This window comes from Chrysochloris asiatica, unplaced genomic scaffold (genome assembly GCF_000296735.1).
Source record: "Chrysochloris asiatica unplaced genomic scaffold, ChrAsi1.0 scaffold00384, whole genome shotgun sequence".
Lineage (NCBI taxonomy): Eukaryota > Metazoa > Chordata > Mammalia > Afrosoricida > Chrysochloridae > Chrysochloris > Chrysochloris asiatica.
This window is the reverse complement of record NW_006408902.1, coordinates 1,802,119-1,814,004: the sequence shown is the minus strand read 5'-3', so window position 1 is coordinate 1,814,004 and position 11,886 is coordinate 1,802,119.

Sequence of the window (11,886 nt, the reverse complement as noted above, 5' to 3'; positions counted from 1 at the left end):
TTGGTAGCTGTTCATTGGTCCCTTGCTGTCTGCGCACCTCCATTTGGGTGACTATAGGGGTGCCTGAGCTAGTGAGCACCCCAGCCCCACCCTCGGAGGGTTCTACTACGCATGCACACAGATCTCCTTGAAATTTAAAGAGACAGTTTCCAATTAAAACCAAATGGCCACAGCCAGCTCTGAACTGTAGGTTAGAATGAACTTGATGGCATAGATTTGGTTTTTGCTGCTGTTGCTTGGTGTTGGTGGTAATAATGGATTTACAGCCCCACCCACACCTGTGAAGAAGGGGAGAAGACCATTCTCCTCCAAGGAAATACGGGAGCTGGGTTTTCTAGTAAGTGGTTTGTTTTCATTGTTGTTTGTTTACATCCCTGTCAATGGCCGAGAGAAAGCAGAGCATGCGGGTGGTTCGAAATCATAGTGACCATGGATGCTGTAAAACTTTATGGGAACAGAAAGCCTCATCTTTCTCCAAATGACTTGTACTGCTGACCTTCTTTGTTAGCTGCCCAATGTGTAACCCACTGCCCCACCAGGGCTCCAGACAGAGCACAGTGGGTGCAAAATGCACCCGAGGCTCAGGAAGGCCTGTGGTGGTGGTTGTTCTGTACTGCTGAATTGTTTCTGACTCATAGTGACCCTATATAGGGGTTCTGAGACTAAATCTTTACAGGAGCAGAAAGCCTCGTTTTTCTTCCTCAAAGCACCTGGTGGATTTGAACTGCTGACATTGCAGTTAGAAATCCAATGTGTAACCCAGTATGCCACCATGTTAGGCCTAAGCATTGGTAATTTTTTTAAAAGCTTTTATTATGTACTGACAGTTTATTTACATGGGGGAACATCAGTTTTGCGATCATTCTATCGTATTTTGTTTCATTGCAATGATTACAATCCCTTCCATGCATCATCATTTAACATTATTTGCTTCTATTCCCTTTGTGGGTTTTTTGATGTACACAAAATCACTGAGGAATATATAAACATTTAAACAACTAACGAAGGGACACATTCTGCCAGCCTGCCACCTGGCTACCAGCACTCAGCCTTTCTTTCCATGAGTCTAGAGTCCTCAGCTGCTCTAACTCTCCACGTCATCACCTCTGCCTCTCATCGCTGGTGTCACTGCTTCTCTGGATAGAGTCCCATGTTCCGTTCATGCTCTTCACCTTTGATAGTCCAAGGGTCCTCTGTTCCTGGGATGTAAGATGAACTACTCCCCCCTTTATGTTACAAAATTTCAAGCATTGGTCATTTTAAACAGCTCCAAAGACCTAGCACAATGGTTATAAACCGGGCTGCGAACCGCGAGGTCAGTAGTTGAAAACTACCAGCTGTTCCATGGGAGAAAGATGAGGCTTTCTGCTCCCGTAAAGATTTACAGCCTCGGAAACCCTGTACAGGGTCGCTGTACAGAACTGACTCCACGGCACATAACAAAAAAACAAGACCTCTAAAAAGTAAAGATGTCACTTTGATGCCTAATCTCTTCATATACATGCTAGCACTGGACAGTAAAAAAAGAAGACAGAATAAACATTGACCTATCACCTTTTCAGTGGCTGATTTTTGTTAGTAGATCACCAGGCCTTTCTTCTTACTCCATCTTAGCCTAAAAGCTCCACTGAAGCCTGTACAGCATCATAACTCAAACCTCCACTGACAGAGCGGTGTGGTGACCCCACAGGGAGTACACTGATGAGAACCCATCCTGGGGTCTGCACCAGAAGATGAGAACTTTACCACTGTAGCTTGTCACGCCCACTCCGAAGGAATCTGCGTGACAAAGGTCGCCGGATTGGAGGCATTGGCTTCAAAGGGAGCAAGTCCCTCGGAGTTGTTCCAGCTAGATTTATAGTCAGACTTTAAATTCCTTGCTTTAATATATATGTGTGTGTTTTTCTTGTGCTTCCATAGCAGACCCCTAAGTGATGTTGTTTTAATAATCATACCCGACCCCTGTTTTAATAAAGTCATTGTGCTCTGAGAAGTTGGCAGAAGAATAGAGGTTACAATTAGCTGTGTAGAATTCACATTTAGGTAATGTTTGACAGAGCATTTTGGCCACAATGCATTCACCTGTTTGAAATCACACACAATGCTGAAGATAATAGTTAGAACACTAGGAGTTAGAAGAACAGGATATAAGACAAGATCACATAGGAACATATGATTAACTTGAAACATTATGATGGTATATATTGAAATCAGATAATAAAAAGAATGTTGTGATCACACTTACGTCCTTTCCTTTCCCTCACAATAAAGCAATTATTGTAGCTAGTGAAGCATAAGTAGTCTTAACAGAATATGGTAGAAGAATCATTAAATGTAGATGTTTAACTATAGAACTAAGAGTTTCTGATGTATTTCAAAGAAACTGTAATTACACACATCCCCTGACTATTGTTGTAAAGAAAATAATTCCTGATTTTCCGAAACTAGCATTGATTAAACACTTATGTAAGTAGTAAAACGATATAAAAACTGTGAACTTAGAGCAATAAAGGGAGACATTTTTGAATGGAAAAAGAGTCTCCGGGAATTCATTTGCCAAATTATTTCCCACCAACAAAGACACCCGTGGGGTCTCACCCCCTCCACTGTAGTGGTTGGTAGCAACAATCCCCTCCCTGTAACAAGTAAGTTATCATACGTCCTCTCTGTGCCTTCCCTCTTTGGTATCTTACATTTCACAAATCAACAAAGCCAAAATATTTAATACACACATACAAACAAACAACAATATATATACAATTAAATACCCTAAGGGCATGTTCTTCAAGGTAGCCTCCTGCTTACAGACACACACTCAGTCCACGGGCCTAGAGCCGTCAGCTGTTTTCTCTCTCCATGCCATCACCTCTGCCACCACTTTTCTAGTTGTGATCTCACACTCCACTCACGCTCTTCCTTCTTGATGGCCCTGGGGTTTCTGTTCATGAAATGAAAGATTAATCCTTCATTTTTAGTTACACATCTTCTAAAATTATGGTTATGGAAATCACAGTTAACTCCAATAACAATTAGTCACCATTGAATCATAATATCCTATCACCATTATTTTCCATCCTCTTCCACCAAATCTCTCTGGAGAAGAGGAAAATTATTCAGTGTGGATTCTACACTCATGAAAGCTCGTAAAGCAGCCAGTTCATGCTTTTAGAGTCCCCCTATTTTGTTAGCCAATGTCTACACTGCCCATCCCAGTGCAATGAGTAAACAAGCTTGTTCCTGGAAATGAAGAATCCTTCTGTTCAGATAGAATTTTGAACAACTACATCCATAAGTAAAAGTCCACCTCATCAGATTGTAGCAATTGACGCTTGCTCACAGTATCAAGCATCTTTATTTTCACCTGGTTGAGTTCTGGTTAGTTAGATACCCAAGCTAGGTCAAATGGGTCCCAACTGCAAGTTCAGGGGTTCACATACGCCTCCCTGCACTTCAGACCAGCTGGCCGCTTCACTCCCAGCTCTACTACCAATAGCAAGATCAGTGTCTGTGGGCTCGAGGGTTCACACATTTTCATAAATTACAAACCAACCAGAACCTCCTCTTCTCTCTCTCATCTCAAAGTCAATGGGTGTCAATGGAACATGGCCAAACTCAAGCCATGTCTTCATTGATGCATTTCCCATTCTTCCACTCTCTATTAAGACTCAGGTGGTCACTAGCGATCGTAGTACACTGCTCATGGGTTCCCTTTGACATTCAGTCATGAATCTCAAAGACCTATGGAAACAGTTCCTCAGAAAACCTGACCCTATTGTGCTTTCTTCTCTGTAATTGCATATGTTCTGAAAAGCATTCAGAATTGGTATGAAGTCTGTTGCTGTTAAGTGCCCATCGACTCGGTTCCGACCCATAGCAAGCCTGCATAGGATTTCCTAGGAGCAACTGGTGAGCTTGAACCACTGAATTTGTGGTTCAAAATGATTTTGGAGTACAGTGCATTAACCCACAATGCCATACCAGGAAGTCTAGAGTAAGTCGATTGCTGTGGAATAATTTAGATAATAAGAAAATGGGGTTTCCTTCTTGGCATCAGTCTGCAGAGTCATCTTGATTCCAAATTCCTTGTAGGAATAAGGGTCTGATATGTGGTAAAATAAACTGATGTTTCAGAGGGAAAACTATGGCCATGTTGTACCTACCATCTTTGGACGGCACTGGGTTGCCTTTAGATGGCAAAGATTTGTGTACCTGGGCATGAGTGAGTGTCTATTGGTGAGATTGTGACTATGTGTGGGGGAGTGAGTTTGATCTATGAGGAAATATATCCAACTTACACAGTGTAATTAACGTTGTAAATGGTCCAAAAAATGCCATCAACATTGAGCATTTTAGACCAGGCTTACCGGTCAGATGCAGGCTGGTAGAAGTCCTAGGATTGTGGCCCTTTACTGCCCTTCTTCATATCAAGAACTGAACTGACCCTGTGTCTCAAGTTTCAGCCACACCATAGGCAGGTCTGTAAGAGGAACAATAACACTAGGAAAGTATACACTCTTAGAACCATCAACCATTTGGGATGAAAAGGGCAGCATGTATCCCAGGACAAAGTTCAGAAGGGTTGGGAAAGCAGGAGGTGTCAATCTGGGAAGCACAGGGAGGAAGTAGGATAAGTGATGCTATATTATAGGGATTGCAACTAATGACAGGAAGCAAAATATGTCAGAATTGATTCATGGAAAAGTGCCTTGCTCAGTAAACCTTCGCCCAGTTCATGATATAAAGTTAAAAAAACAAAACAAAACAACAACTGTATTTTGCATACAGTAACTTATTTAAGCCTCACAACAGTTCTACCTGGAGGTTTGCTTACTATCCCTGCTTCTCAAAAAGAGAAATTGAGGTGCAGAGGTAAATTGCCAAAGCTATCAAGCTTCTAAGTGGAAGAGCTTAGATGTCCTCATTTCTGTTCATGGATTCGTTAGTCAGTGTGGAAGTGATAACTGGTATTTCTGCATATGCCTGGAAGTAGAAGCCAGGATGGTAAGACTTTGGTTCTCCTACATTGGCTAGGTTATCAGCAGGGAGCGTTCTCTGGAGGAGAACATCAGGCTTGGTGAAGTGGAGAATCAGCAAACTAGAGATAGCCCCAAACATGATGGGTCGACAGTGGCAGCAGCAATGGGCCCCAAAGTAACACCAATTGTGAGGGTGCTGCCAGATGTGACAGTGTTTCATTCTTTTGTGACTAGGGCTGCCAGGCATCTGAGTGGAATTGACAGCACCTAACCAGGACAAGAAAATATCTGAGCTGAAAGAGACCACAAACAGTGTGCATCATTATTAGGTAGTCGTGCTGGTTTCATAAAGCAAGGTAGCTAAGGTGTCTTTAAGAAGATTTTCCCATCAACATTAGAGTGAAATGCACATAGGAAACCCATAGGTTCTGCTCAACTCACAGACTATGGAAGGGCTGAGGTACCATGTATTACACACAGTTCAACCTGTTCATGCTACAGTGACTTCCAAGCACTTGGCCTAAAGCAGGTAAAGATCAGGGAGGGAAACTGGTGTGTGTGATGACATTATCACCATGGATCCTGAAATGCTCAGATCCTATGAGCTCCACACCCTGGGGCTAGCTATAAATGAGAACTCACAGTACCCTTGGTTGTTAGCCAGTGCCCATTTGCCCTTGTTGCTACTCTCTTTTCCAACTGGTCTAGTAGGTGTCAAGGCTCTACCTATGCTTCCCCAGTGCAATGAATGTGACCATTGTAGATGGGTAGCTAGTGTGTGCATGGCCAGTCACATGTCTCAAGGAATATACACACATGGAATAATAGAAAGGCAAGACTAGAATTTAAAAAGACCATGATTAATGGAGGCGATTCTGAAAAGAATCCGCTCTGGTGACACTGTGGGCTATGCTGTTAACCTGAAGGCCAGCAGTTCAAACTCGGAAGCCACTCCATGGAAGAAAAATGGGGCAGTCTGCTTCCATTAATATTGCCAGCCCTGGAAATACCAGGAAACCAGTTCTACATTGTCCTGTAGCCATACAATGAAGCCAAGTGACTTGACAGTGATAGCTTTGGTTTGGGGTTTGAACTGGGAGTCATGGGCTGGCACAAATGGTTAAGCACTCAGCTCTGCAGAAAGAAACGTTATTTGGTTAAACCTGTTCGGAGGCACCTCAGATGATAGCAATAACAACATTTATATATGGGGAAAGGAGAATGGACTTTACAAGTGGTTTGGAGTGAGCTACTAACCCAAAGAATGGCAGTTGAAACCCATCCTTTGGCTCTGGGGAAGAAACATATAGCAATCTACTTCCAAAAAGATCTTAGCCCGGCAAACCTTATGAAGCAGTAACCAGAGTTAGGGGCCATCTCAACAACAGCTCTATACAACAAGAAATTTAAAAATATTTTCAAATGTTTTATGCTGACTATCTTTACAACAAAGGAGCCCTGGCAGCATGGTGGGTTAGGCATTTAGATAATCAATACAAAGGCAGTGGTTCAAAATCACCATCTGTTCAATGGGAGAGAGATGAGGATTTCGGCTCCTGCAAAGACATGAAACTTCAGTAGCCCTATAAACGGTCACTATGAGTCGGATCCAACTAGACGCATGCAGCAGCAGCAGGCGTATGAGAAAATATTAGTAAATAAATGCAGCCAAATACTTTGCCTTTAACTCAATTCAAGAAATCCTTGGTGATAGGATTGTTCATCAGCAAACGTTTACTTTAAATTAAGTACAAAATCCTATGCTTCCAATCATATAGTCCATCAGCCGTAAGAGATGCAGACACTTGTCCATCATTATTCACTTACAACATATAGCATTTTGGGGAGCTGATACGATATTAGAAGATGAAGTCAGAAGAGGATGGAATTCGATCATTAATTCCCTGATGTATATTTTGGTACCATTTGTAGATTGATGACTTCAAATTCTAGGCTATCTTAGAAACACAACAAAATCAAAGCAATATGTCACAGTCATAGAGGCCATTTCAAATCATAGCAAACTTATAGGACAGAGAACTATTCCATAAGGTTTCTGACTCTGCAAAATCTTTATGGGAGCAGACAACTTCATCATTCTCCCATGGACTTGCTAGTGGATTTAAAGTGCAGTCCTTGTGGTTAGCAATCCAGTGTTTATACCAATGCACCACTGTTAATCATTACTGTCCACCTATTCTTATTGGCCATCCTATCACCGAGGGAGATGGCCCAAGTACACATCAGCCCATTTTTATTTTGTTTAATCCAAACACTTCAATATACTCTAGTCTCATTTTCAAGAGAATCAGTGTTCTCTGAGTAATTCTTCAACACCACAATCAATGTACCGACAGTCGCTCTGTGTCGCTCTAGCTCCCCAGGGTGGCACATTAAAAGAACTCCCTACTCAGAGGACAGATGTAACCCCAATGGATTTCAAGGTAAGGTTGCCAATCTGTGTGCGATGTGTTGTTTTTTCTAACTTATTTCTTTTTCAGTTGAGTATGAGAACCTCAGGTCCTGATGGTACCATAGGTAAGCACTGGGCTACTAACTGAATGATTGGTGGTTTGATCACACCAACCTGTATAGAGGAGAAAGATGAGCCAGTCAGCTTCCATAAATATTTACAGTCTCAGAAACCCTAAGGAGTAGTTCTAACCTATCCTATAGGATTGTTACTGATCAGAATAGACCCAGCAGCAGATTGGGTTTTGGTCAGAAACCAAACTTTATAGATGATACATAATCTTATCTTTGGGAACTCAAGTGCAAACTATTACCAACTGATACCTGGTTCAAGAACCCTTACAAAAATAATACCACCTGGATACAAACTAATGCATGGAGCCTTTTCCTCACCAGTACTCTCCTCTTGGACTGACAAATTGTAACTGCCTTTTCCTCAGGTGCTTGCTTTAGGGTCGTTGAATGTCACCAATGTTTTATATCTGGTTTTTGAAGGAACTGTGCAAACAATTCACAGCATGATTGAATTTGCATAGTATTTTTTCATTTCTGTAATTGCAGGCAGCCTGAAGAGCAAGTGAATAATGGTATGTATCTGGAATCAGTAAACTGTCTGAAAAAAAAAAATACAGAAAAGAAAAACAGGGATTTCCTGCTGGGTTAATCTGGAGAAACACCTAGATTCTAGTTCATGGTGGGAATGAACTTAGCAACCAGTGCCCAGGATCAAGATGAGACAGTCTGCTTCCACCAAGATTCCATCTTGGGAACCGTGTGGAGCAGTTCTACATTGTCCGATAGGGCTGCTATGAATTGTAAAGGAGAGACAGAATCCTTCCAAATACTCAGTCACTGAGAACCCTATAAATAACAGTAGAACGCTGTCAGCTAGCACAAGCTATTTGAATACTTAAACATGATGAAGTGGACAAGGAAACAGTCCTTGTTTATTGCAGGAAGATGAGCCCTTCAGGATGCAAGACACTCAAACTAGGACCGGAGAAGCACCAATTCCTCAAAGCTGAGTGGACGGTGATGATGCGGATGGAGTAAAACTTTGGGGACCTTCAGTTGTTGATGAGGTACAACTCAAAATGAGGACAAAAAGCTGTAAACATTCCTTAATTTTCAGAACATGGAATGTATGAAGTATGGATATAGAAATTAATCAAGAACAAAATGGAACATATAAGCATCGATATCCTAGTCATTAGTGAGCCTAAGCAGACAAGTATTGGACATTTTGAAACAGACAATCACATTGTTTATTATTCTGGGAATGGCAAGTTCAAGAGGAACGGCATTGCATCCACCATCACAGAGAACTACCTTTTTACAAGATCTTTCTTGAAGTACAATGCTCTCTGTGATAGAATATTATGCCTACACCTACAAGGAAGACTAGTTAATACAACTATTATTTCAATTTATACACCAATGACTAATGCCACTGATGATGAATTCTATAACTTCTTCAGTCTGAAAATTGAATAAATATGCAATCATAATATAGTGATAATTATTGGTGATTTAAATGCAAAGATTGAAAACAAAGAGGGAAGATCACTTATTGGAAAACACTGCCTTGGTGATAGAAACGATGCTGGAGATCATATGATACAGTTGTGCAAGACCAATGACTTCTTCATTGTAAATACATTTTTTAAACAGTGTAAAAGACAAATATACACATAGATTTCACCCAACAGAATACACAGACATCAAATTGACTACATCTGTTGAAAGAGGCAGTAGAAAAGCTCCTTATCATCAGCCAGAACAAGACCAGAGAGGGACTGTGAAACAGAAAATCAATTAATGGTGTGCAAGTTCAGGCTGAAGCTGAAGAAAATGAAAACAAGTCCACAAGAGTCAAAATGTGACCTTGATCATATTCCACCTGTATTTAGAGATTATCTCATGAACAGATTTGTTGCATTAAATGCTAATAACTGAAGACCAAAAGAGTTGTGGAATGACATCAAGATCATCATACAGACAGAAAGCAAAAGGTCATTAATAAGACAAGAAAGAAGGAAAAGACCCAAATGCATATCAACAGAGACTCTTATACTTGCTCACCAGTGAAGAAATACTAAAACAAATGGAAGAAGTAAGGGGGTAAAAGTAATGAGCAGAAAATTTCAAAGGGCAGCTCAAGACAAAGTCAAATATTATAATGAAATGTGCAAATACCTGCAGTTAAAAAACTAAAAGAAAAAAACACGCTTAGCCTTTCTCAAGCTGAAGAAAACATTCAAGCCACAACTTACAGTATTGGTGGATTAGATGGACAAAATACTGAATTGTGCAGAAAAAGCATCAGACAAAGATGGAAAGAATACACAGAGTCACTGTCCTAAAAAGAAATGGCAGATGCTCAAATATTTCAAGAGGCAGCATATTATCAAGATCCAATGATACTGAAGGAAGAAATCCAAGTTGCATTAGAAGTCGTTGGCAGAGAACAAGGCTCTTGGAATTGATGGCATAAATATTGAAATTGTTCAGCAAAGTGAGACTGTATTGCAGGCACTCACTCATAATGCCAAGAAAATTGAAAGACAGCTACATGGCAAACTGATTGGAAGACATTTCTATGTGTGCCCATTCCAATCACAGATGACCCAAGGGAATGCTTACATCTTCAGATACCATTAATATCACCTGAAAGTAAAAATTTGCTAAAGACACTTTAAAAATGTTTGCAACCACACATTAACATACAACTGCCAGATGTTCAAGCAAAATTCAGACAAGGACATGGAATGAGGGATATCATTGCTGACATCAGATGGATCTTGGCTGAGATCAGAAAATGCCAGAAACACATTTACCTGTACTTTACTGACTACACAAAGACTTGATTGTGTAGAGCATGACCTGCTATGGACAACATTGTGGAGAATGAGTGTTCCAGAACACTTAATTTTACTCATGAGAACCTGTAGAAAGACCAAGAAGTCGTTTTCCAAAGAGAACAAAGGAACACTGAATGTTTTAAATTTTGGAAGGGTTTCCCTCAGGGTTGTAGTCTTTCATCATGCTTATTCAATCTGTATGCTGAGCAAATGCTCCAAGAAGCTGTATTATATGAGGAAGAAAGTGGCATCAGGACTGGAGGAAGACTCACTGAGTAACAGTCTATGACACTCAGATGATACAACCTTGCTTACTGAAAGCAAAGAAGACTTAAGATACTTACATATGAAGATCAAAGACCACAACCTCCCATATGGGTTGCACCTCAATGTAAAGAAAACAAAAATCCTCACCACTGGACAAATAAGTAATATGATAAATGGAGAAAAGATTAAAGTTGTCAAGGACCTCATTTGGTCAGTTCAACCATCAACACTTATGTAAGCAGCAGTCAAGAAACCATATTGCATTAGGCAACACTGCTACACAAGACCTCTTTAAGGTCCCCAAAAGGAACGATGTCAGTTTGATGACCTGGCCCAAGTCCAGGAATTCTCAATAGCCTTACACACATGTGAAATTCCAAACAGCCAGTAAGGAAGACTCTCAAAGAATTGAGGCAATTGAGTTGTGGCATGGAAGGAGAATATAAAAAGTCCCATGGACTGCAGAAACAACAGACAACTCTGTGCTGGATGAAGAAGTACACAAGTTCCAACTCATAGTGACCCTGTCTAGGATTTCTGATGCAGTAAATCTTCACAGGAGCAGAAAGCCTCATTGTTCTCCCACAGAGCAGCTGGTGGATTTGAATTCCTAACATTGTGGTTGGCAGCCCAAGTAACTAACCCACCACACCACCAGGACTCCTTTTGATGCCATTAGGGCTCCTTTGTGTAAGTTCCAAAAAGTGCCATCCAGTCATTCTGAATCCTAGCGATACGGTAGAGTGTTTTGTGAGGAGCGGACCTTGCGGTTAGCAGTCTAGTGCTTATCTTACAGTACCACCCCAGGGTTTCACAGATACTCCATCTCTCTCCAACACTCTCTGTTTCAGCATGGATTGCCTTCTAGGTTTCACTGGTGTGTTCTATGTATTGTACGCACCCTTTACATCTGTGAAACCATGGTTCCTAAACAGCAATGAAGTGGTCAAAACCATTCTCAAAGGCTAAGTAGCATAAAGTATGATGATGTAAGATAAGCACAGGACTGTTAATGGCAAGCTCAGCAGTTCTCACATACCAGCTGCTCTCAGATATTTTATTTATGGCTACTAATATCTGGCTTCAAGCTCACCAGCTGCTCCTTGGAAACCCTATACTGGATCGCTATGGGTCGGAACCGACTCGATGGCACTTAACAACAACAACAACAATGCTCATGGCAGATCTTTTTGACAAGTTAAGCTAAATTACTCTTCCATTTAAAGAGGACATCAGGATATTATGGGATTAAGGTTTAAAGATTTTCTCATGGCAATGGTTTCTGGCATTCACCCACTCCCATGGCTCTA